Here is a 10,243-nt window from a genome sequence, read left to right as displayed (position 1 = left end):
CAGTGTATAAACGAATGTCATTTGTTCTTACAACGATGCCATTCTCAAATTTTTAAGCGTGTCCCTCGTGTATGTTACAGTTTACTTTAAACGCGTGCCTGTTAAAGGAGGCATTCCACGTGTCTTCCGCGCATTGGGATGTAACACTGCACTCGTCTGTGCAGTGAGTTACGAATTCGAGAAAACACCGGCCGTAAAGATTGACAAGAGTGTACAGCTCACTGCGTAAGTTCTTCAACCGTATCATCTGTATACTTGACTTCCAACATCATCAAAGACGCAAAAAAAAAAAAAAAAAAAAAATTCCAGAGGTTGGAAGTCAGGTGAACTTTGAAGGTCAAGGTACAGGTCCATAATGGCGCGTTGGATAACCTCATATCTGCAGCAAAATGTACCGGTACCCCATCATCAATCTTCGTTCTCCAACCATGGTTCATGTTTAAAATCCGAACCGAAGCTGCGGCTGGTCCCGGCGGAGGTTCGTGTCCTCCCTCGGGCATGGGTGTGTGTGTTTGTCCTTAGGATACTTTAGGTTACGTAGTGTGTAAGCTTAGGGACTGATAACATTAGCAGTCAAGCCCCATAAGACTTCACACACATTTTTTGAACCGAAGCAAATGGAGACTTTACGAAGAGTTTCCACTACAAATATTTGTAGTAACCATGGAAATATTTTATACCGGATCCGCGGTGTCAGCAAACTTAACCAATCATTTACATTTACAATAACTGTATAGTAAAGTCGTGTGGCATAAATGGCTAGGATACCACGAAGGACAGGTTCAGCCGTCAAATTGTAAAGGTTTTCACTGTCCTTTGCGCCCGCAGGACACCTTTCCTTCGCTAAGTATGAGAGTTGTGTGGAAATGTTTTAAATGTAGGTGACAGTAATAATGTTTGTGTGAAGTGTAGCGCTGGGTTCGCGTTGAAGATAATGAGAGGAGGGAGAGGGTGACACCTGGTGCTGGTTCTCAGCATACATCTCTCGAAGCGCAGCGAGCGGGCCGCCGAGCTCAACGTCCCCGTCCGACGGGACACTGCGGAGAGGTCTGGAATTGAACTCAGGACACTGGCACAACGACTAGCGACGTGGAACTTCCGCCACGCTTCCTGTTTCCCCTGCCATAAGACATTTGCGTCAATTAGGTCAACATTTCACACTGAAGTCAGACCCATGTTTACTGTAAGATATTTGCTTCTATTAGGGTATACTTTCACCTGTATCGTTTTAAATACTAATTGCGATACATCTTGTATGTGAATGATCTGGTGCGTGACGTGCTGTTTTTACATCGTATTTCTTACTTTGTGAGTTTTCCAAATTTTAATTTATTGATAGCTCTATTTCATGCCTTCCCAGATAATATAAAATAAACCGTGAAATGCCGGCCGCTGTGACCGTGAGGTTCCAGGCGCTTCAGTCCAGAACCACGCTGCTGCTACGGTCGCAGGTTCGAATCCTGCCACGGGCATGGATGTGTGTGATGTCCTTAGGTTAGTTAGGTTTAAGTAAAGTCTAGGGGACTGGTGACCTCAGATTTTAAGTCCCATAGTGCTTAGAGCAATTTGAGCCAAACCAAGAAATGAAATTAAATAGATAGTATAGATTTTATGTTTGTATTTGAAACTCGATGATGGAAGTAATAACAGGGACCATAGCTCTTCCTTTATGTTATAGTCCTTGCCATCGATACATTCTTTGACGTTATCCACTGTTTGTTACCCATACGGGACGTACTTGTCGTCAGATTATCAGTTTTGAAGTGTAACTAAGTACAGTAATTTCATTATCTTCAAAGTGACGAATGCTGACCTTTAGAATATTCAGAAATATGCTTAGCATACTCGCGAAAGGTACTGAATTGTATCATGGTACGACGTGATGAGGGGCTTAAACGCCGGTGAATATGTGTACAATAGGCTGATTATGGTGAGTTTCTGATGACACTCAGAGGTTAATTTGGATAACTTGGAGTTCGTTAGGAATGTGTAAATATTTTGCAGCCTTGTAGAATTATTGGGAATCTCAACACCTTCGAGATAAGGAATTTAGTTTTAATAACTGGGATGCTTACCTTGACCAAGAGCAATGACTAACGGTGTAAGTGAGAAGCCTGTAGGTATGGATGAAGAAGTGACAGTGCGCCCGAAGTCGCACAGCCGGCGCAGCGGAGGTCTGGCTCAGGGCCGGCCGACTTTCTCTGCACCAGTCGGGTCTGGCAGGTTCGACTCAGCCACCCAGCTAGTAGCATTAAAACAACTGGGGGCGTAGCTCAGATGGTAGAGCGCTCGCTTAGCATGTGAGAGGTACCGGGATCGATACCCGGCGCCTCCAGCTATAATTTTAAATTTGATAACCATACTAAAACGCCTCTGCATGACTCACGGATAAATGAATTAGTAATTTATAAACTATTTAAGGATTAAAGGTAATAACTCATTCATCAGTTTAGGCGCTAAGTCGTAGGCACATTAAAAAACCATTGCTAGCTTTCGGACGAGTCTTTCTCCGAGCTATATGTACAGTGAACACCTGTACACGGTAGTCAGAATCAGTCTGAAAAGCCTGTTAAAAGCCTGGTTCAGGGTAAATTGTGCTGGGAAATAAGTTTTTGAAAACAAACTTCGATACGATGCACTGAGTTAATTAGCGTTGAAGTTAGCGAATCAGGCCTCTGCGCCTGTGAATTCAAGCGGCGCGCCAGATACAATTAGTGACAGTTGTCCTCATTGCTAAAATGATGGCGCACGAGAGAGCTCAGTCATTGGCTCCAGTTTGATTTGTACTGCCGTCCCACGTCCAGTTACTGTATCGCTCTCTTATTCGGTTTTGGGAAACCAAACGCAGAACACGCTTGGTGACACCTGAGTTTGAGTGCACAAGGGCCTGATTGGCTAACTTCAGTGTTAATTAACTCGGTAACGCCCCAACGTATCGAATTTTTTTCTGAACAGTTATTTCTCAGCGCAACTTACCCTGCAATACCCTTAAAAGCATTTCAATCTGTTTCTGACCACCCTCTGTACATACATATACAGCTGTACGGTGTCGTTGTTTCGGCTGACTACTGGGACAATGTGGCCGTACTGATGTATTTGGCAATATGTATAAATGTGCGTGTATGTGGTCTGTTTAGCTCACCTTGTATTGTATTGAATACCATCGAGTAGGTCAAATAATTGTATAGAACTGAATAATAATAATAATTCAGATGTCTGTAGACGTCTTAAGCGACTACAAAAGACATTAAGAGAATTATAAAGTACTGCACTGCGCTTGAATAACACATCAAACTAGAAAAATAAATATTATTACAGCACTGTTGCCCATGGTCTCTGACTTCATACTGTGTTATCAGCTATAAATAAATTTTATTATTGGTTTTAAAAGGAAGAATATCGATATATGGTAGCTCTAGGTTCACTCGCCTATACGTTCGATATTCCTCATTTATGTCAGGTGTCTTTTATATAAAGGTGGAAGACGTGTCCGCCTGTGATCTAAATTGATACTTGAAATGAAAATGTACTACAGCATTACGTTTGTGTCTGAAACTAGGTACAAAACCGAATTGGTTGCACCTATAAACATATTGCTACGTGGATGTACACATTACTTTAATATAAATTGATTACAATAGAAGCATTGGCCACTAATTTTTTGATGCTTCGCATGCTTACTAAATCAAGATTGATTATTATGCTCTTTCGCTGCAGATCAGCAAACACAATACGTTTATGTATTTGCTGACTACACGGTGACCTATTACACATACACTAAAGCTGATTCTTAGGGCTTTCCTGAACTAGGATGCTCTGTGAAATATCCCTGATTTCCAAATGCAATTAAGAAAAGTATCATATTTGAGGGACCAAGAACAGAAACACAGAAAGTTTTGTGTAAAAAATTCACACACTTTTCCATGGGCTCTTTTCGCAACCCACGAAAGGTCTAGATGATACACTGGCTCAACTTACGTTCGCTCAAAGATGTCTATGGTGATGGACCGTATTGCATCCACAATTCTTGTGCGCAGGTCGCCAAGATTACATACGGCCGAGGCATACACAATTTCTTTCACATAAGCACACAGGAAGAAATCCAGAGGGCCTATGGGCCTACGTCCGGACATCGCAGTGGCCACTTGGTTGGTCTATCAGGCTCCATCTATCGCAGCGGGAAAGCTCTGTCCCGGAAGTCACAAACAAATAAATTCCATCCTGCTGAAAGATTACATTTGCTGAAGGGGAAGTAGCTGAAGGACAATAAATTGTTCAAGTATGTCCTGCTTAACGGTGCCTATTACTGTCTGCTCGCTGAATAAAAATAGTTGAACTATATTGTCTTTCATCATCGCACACCACACATTCACCTTCTTGCTGTCTCTGACGCGTCCCGGAAAACTTTGCGAGTTTTGCGAAATCCATATGCGAATGATATGCCAATTTACCTTTCCACATACGTGGCGGGTTGCTTCGTCAGACAAAACATTTCCTAGATAACTGGGATTTGCCCAGTCCGGTCCAACATCTCAATAGTAAACTCGTGACGAAGTTGCAAGTCACTTCGCTTCAGTGTTTGAATGCTTGCACAATTTGAACTTTTTAACCATGCAGCACCTTTGAACTATTGAGTGAAGGTTACTTAGCTCTCATGATGCTCAGCGAACTGCCTGGCGAGCTGTTTGGAGGGTCCCTATGGTTTCCTCCACCATTTCATCAGATGTGCATTTTCAGCGAGAGCCTGACTGTCTGATTACACTCCTAGTGGCCAGGAACTTGTCATAACAAGCCGTAATCGTCAATGGTTCAAATGGCTCTGAGCACTATGGGACTCAACTGCTGTGGTCATAAGTCCCCTAGAACTAAGAACTACTTAAACCTAACTAACCTAAGGACATCACACACATCTATGCCCGAGGCAGGATTCGAACCTGCGACCGTAGCGGTCGTGCGGTTCCAGACTGTAGCGCCTTTAACCGCTCGGCCACTCCGGCCGGCCCGTAATCGTCGAAATGTCTTGTGGATCCCTTTGATATACACGTCGAAAATTTCTTTTTATAGCTATTGGTGATTTCATTTACACATACTTCACCATGAACTGTGCTCTATCTTGAGGTGTTGTCATTTCTGGTAATTAGTTAGCACCTGAAACAAAACATAAGGATTAATTTAGAAAAAGATCTACACGAAATTGAATTGAGTTACATGATGCCTCAAACGGCAAGTATCTATGTCTCATAGTTTACTTTAACTGGAGTTTTCATGTGGACGCCCTGTGTTATTGTGTTACATAAATATATTCTAAATTTGGTCTAATGCGATAATACGTTACTTGTCTCAAATGACAAAACTGCTTGCTGCATACAGTTGCTTATTCAGTGCTGTCTGGTTTATCCCAACGACTTACTGTCGATAACACCTTATTAGCGAATGTACTCATACCACCTAGCAGAACTAACAACAATTCTCCGAATATGAGTGAATGGTACGTTTGTGCAGTCGTCGCTTACTTATTACCTAAACTACGCCCACTGCATATGGTGAGCACTAAAACCTGCGTACTGTACTCCGCTCTAGCATTCACACACATCCAGAAGGCACACTGCGCTACGCAGAAGTACATTGTGATGAGTTACACTAAGCTGAACGCTACTACTGCCACATTACTACAACTACTCGTATTACAGCTCATATTACTTGTAGAGAGTGTTGTGCGTAAGCTTAAAGTACCCAGGAACACATCATGTTTGAGCTGTTGCTACTTCAGTCTAGTGACTAAGTTTAGAATGATTTTAGAAATGAAGGAACTCACATTAGAGAACATCATAATCAGTCTGCGCAATTTTCCTGCAGTTTTTGTTGCTGCTGTACATGCTATATTTCGAGTTCTACATATTAAAGTGCTGCATAATATATTAAAGCTATTTGGAATACATCGCTAATTCCTCGGTTGCAGAAATTTAAAGTAAAATTATATATACGAGAGTGAGTCAAATGAAAACCTTAAATTTGTAATAACAAATCGAAATTTCGCGCCGTTATCCTGTAAGTTGGTAAGCGTGCTACAAACAGCGTGTAGAATGGCCTGTAGGTGGTAGCATAGTGCAGATGCACACATACCCTCGCAGTATCAGTATAAAGATAGCAGCCCCACTTGCGAATTGCATCAAGGAAGAACAGCGTTCTGTTATTCGGTTTTTGCGTAGTGAAGGTGTGAAACCTATTGAAATTCATCGACGAATGAAGGTTCAGCACGGTGATGCATGTTTGTCACAGCAGCAAGTCTATTAATGGAGTAGGAAGTTCGCAAATGGTGTGACTTCAATGGAAGATGCTCCTCGTCTAGGTCAGGCACAACCAGTTGTGACTCCACAGAACATTACAGCAGTTGAAGCCATAGTGAAGGAAAACCGCCGAGTGACACTGAATGACATTGCAGCATGTTTACAGATCAGTCTTCGGTCAGCACACCACATTGTGCATGATGTGCTCCAGTTTCACGAAGTGTCTGCAAGATGGGTGCCACGGCAGCTGACTCCTGAAATGAGAGAACGACGTGTTGATGCTTGTGAAGAACTTCATCGGCGCTTTGAACGATGAGGTGATGGCTTCCTTGCAAGAATCGTTACTGGGGACGAAACCTGGGTTCACTCCCACCAACCGGAAACGAAGAGAGCGAGCAAGAAATGGCGCCATTCCTCATCACCAAAACCAAAGAAGTTTCGAACAGAACCATCAGCAGGGAAGGCTATGCTGACTCTCTTTTGGGAAGAAAAAGGCCTCATTTTGGAGCTTTACATGCCTAGAGGGACCACTGTCACCAGTGCATCATAAAAAATCATCTGCGGCCCGCAATCAAATCAAAGCGACGTGGATTGCTGTCAGCAGGTACCCTTTTGCAATATGACAATGCAAGGCCCCACACTGCCCAGACCTTGCCCCAAGTGATTTCTATATGTTTGGACCACTCAAAGACGCAATGGGAGGAAAGAAGTTCCGTTCTGATGAAGAGGTACGCCATGCGGTGCATGAGTGGTTGCGCGGACTACCAAAAGAACTTTTTTCTAAAGGAATTTATGCACTTTGTAAGCGCTTGAGGACTGGCATTGAGCGTGGGGGAGATTATGTTGAAAAGTGATACAGCTTTGTACCACTTCTGCATAATGATTAATATTTTAAAAAATATTGAATGTTTTCATTTGACTCACCCTCGTATTTGTGAAACCAGTTATATAACGTGTGTATGATTAATAAAAATTTCATCGGTAGTGCAGCATCTTGTACCTTGAAACAGAAGACGGTCTTTTACCATGGAATATGAGATATTCGCAAATTAACTGTGTTTCGTTAATTTCTTAGCGATTTTGCTTATCTTGAAAATGGAAATTTGTGTTAGTTTCGAACAGCTTCTCTCTCAAAATCTATTAAACTTGTAGTAACTTCGTAGGCTTTCTGGGCTTTCTGCTGCCGGAATTAACTTGTAACTGGTTTTTGATAACACTCCTTCTTAATTTGATTCAACTTACTGATTATTGGTATGTAACAGAGTAGTAATGTAACGGACAGATGACTAAATGCAATAGCGATGAGGTTTTTTCATTGCAACGCTCTTAAATTTGAATAAAATATTTGTTCCCAGGTTCATGACTATGTTGTGCCTTGGAGCATGTTTCCACATTTGGAAAAATCATAATTTTCCGAGTATTTTTTTTTTAACTTTGGTGAAAGGCTGCAGCTTATAAAAAGTGAATGCCATTACTTGAAAATGGATAAGAAAATGTAATAAACTCCTGTTACAGTTGTGGAAGTCTGAAAAGTGTTCCACGGCCCATTTTCCCCTACTATTACCTTCTTATTACATTCTTATTCGTCTCATTTTATTTATCTTTTTTGGTTTGTAGTATCCTTCCTTCACAGTGTTTAAGAACTATCTATCAATGCCCGCATCGAGTGGTTGTTATTGTAACAGGAAATCTCTGGGTGCTATCTCCAGACCACGCTCAAAGTACCCTGATGACTAACCATCGACTTCATACTACAGTGGAAAGTTCACTATACCAGACTGACTCTGCTACAGAGAATGCTGTAGTTTTCCTTAGATGCTATGCTTGTTCCAGAGATCCTGAGTAATGCTTGATAAACGGTTTTATTTGAAAAGGTGCTCTTCTTTTACATTGTAACACTTCTAAAAGATGTGAGGAGGGAACCATTTTTCCTGCACAGCTGGAAAGAGTTGTTCACATTTAAAGGAGACCGCATATAAGACGCTGGTGCGACCGATTCTTGAGTACTGTTCGAGTGATTGTGATCCGAGCCGGGTCAGACTGAAGGAAGACTTGAAACAATGCAGAGGCGGGGTACTAGATTTGCTACCGGTAGGTTTGAACAACATGTGTTACGGAGATGCATCGGGAGATCACGTGGGAATCCCTGGATGCGACGTTCTTTTCGAGAAGGATTACTGAGAAAATTTAGAGAACCGGCATATGAAGCTGACTGTCGAACGATTCTACTGCCGCCAACATACATTGCGCGTGAGGACCACGAAGATAAGATTCGAAAAATTAGAGCTCATACGGAGGCATATAGACAGTCGTTTTTCCCTGGTTCTATTTGCGAGTGGACCAGTAGCGGAAATGAATGGTAGTGGTATAGGAGGCTACCCTCCGCCACGCGTCGTACGGTAGCTTGCGGAGTATCTATGTAGATATAGATGTGTGATATCGCCATCGTCCTGTTCATGCTTCTGATGCTCTATTAGGTACCGTGCCTCTAATATCACGAGTTCTGAATTAAACCCTTTCTCTTTCACACATGTACCTTCCCCGAGCGTATAATTGCTAACAAAAATCATTGTGGCATTACGTCATAACTGCCAATTATTGTAATTCTGCTTCTGTACGGATACGCATTGTATCCATTAACGGTAAATAAATGCCATACACTTTAATTACACACGACTGCGCAATTAGCAAACGAAATAATGAGCTACCGCCATCTCTCTCTATCCAGTCAATGGCAGTATCATATAATGTGATTATGGAACGCTGGTGAATATTTGTTTAAACTGTGAGAATCGCGACGCCAGAGCCAAGTCTAGTGACTTTCACTTATTTCACTGATGATTCGTAATGTCATTCTTCTGAAGTTAAAGCGCTAAGCAATCTAACAATGAAAGGAGGAGAAACACGAATATGGCAACGAAGTGTCGTTTATCAGGATGTTAATTTTCTAAACTATTTTCAGTTTAATCAACATGTAAAATTCCAACACGTCTTTCTAAGTGCCCAGATTTTCCGACTGCTGATATTCTGCTTGGCTAACATTGTTTGCTATAAACTTTATAAAAACTGCCTTGTTCTTTTTCCTGACTTTATCCCTTACCCTCCCTGTGTCGCACTATTGACATGTATTTGGCAGTGTTACTGGCGGCGGGTGGACGGATATCCTTCCTGTCGTCACCCTTTCTTTCAGGGGCGGAAATTGTATAACCCATCTTTTTGCGTCTAGTGTTTTTCACGTGAAAGTATGAGCACATTTTCGAAACGTTTGCGAATCGTATAGTATGCGGGACGTGGATAAGAGCCCAATATTCATCTGATCGAATGTGGGACACTGTCTAAAAACCACATCCAGGCTGGTTGGCTTAACGATCATCGCCGTTAGTCTGCCGGACGATTTCGGTCTGGGGCTGGGATACCTCCCCGAATCCCGAATAGCAGAAGGGGCGTGCTAACGCGCGCTGCTAGCCGCATGAATCAGACTTTACAAAATGTTTCAGTCTGGAACCGCGCGACCGCTACGGTCGCAGGTTCGGATCCTTCCTCGGGCATAGATGTACGTGATGTCCTTCGGTTAGTTAGGTTCAAGTAGTTTTAAGTTCTAGGGGACTGATGACCTCAGATGTTAAGTCCCATAGTGATCAGAGCCATTTGTACACTTTTTTTTTTTTGGAGTATTTCGATTATCCGGCATTATTACAAAATTAAAATTGAAGCAAATGAGCTCTCGGTCACAATTTTCTTAGTCTTATTAACCAGCTTTTAACACTTCTAAAAGTGACTTCGTCAGAATTTAAACGTTTAAAATGGCCTATAGCATAATTACAAATTTATGGGAAAATAAATTTTTTGTATAAAATGTAATTAGTGACTAACAATACAAGACAGAGACAGTATTTACATGTCACGTACAAAATAAATAACAGGCCAGAAGGGCTTTAGTCACAAAATATTTTAGA

General features: G+C 41.9%; 1 non-coding gene across 1 annotated transcript; it reads left to right on the top strand.

Moving 5' to 3' along the window:
* The first annotated feature begins 2,262 nt into the window (after positions 1 to 2,262).
* Trnaa-agc (transfer RNA alanine (anticodon AGC)) lies at positions 2,263 to 2,335 on the top strand. The gene has a single exon. It is a non-coding gene; the product is annotated as a tRNA-Ala (tRNA).
* Positions 2,336 to 10,243: the final 7,908 nt, after the last annotated feature.

This window comes from Schistocerca nitens, chromosome 1 (assembly GCF_023898315.1).
Source record: "Schistocerca nitens isolate TAMUIC-IGC-003100 chromosome 1, iqSchNite1.1, whole genome shotgun sequence".
NCBI lineage: Eukaryota > Metazoa > Arthropoda > Insecta > Orthoptera > Acrididae > Schistocerca > Schistocerca nitens.
This window is presented reverse-complemented; position numbering and strand designations above follow the sequence as displayed.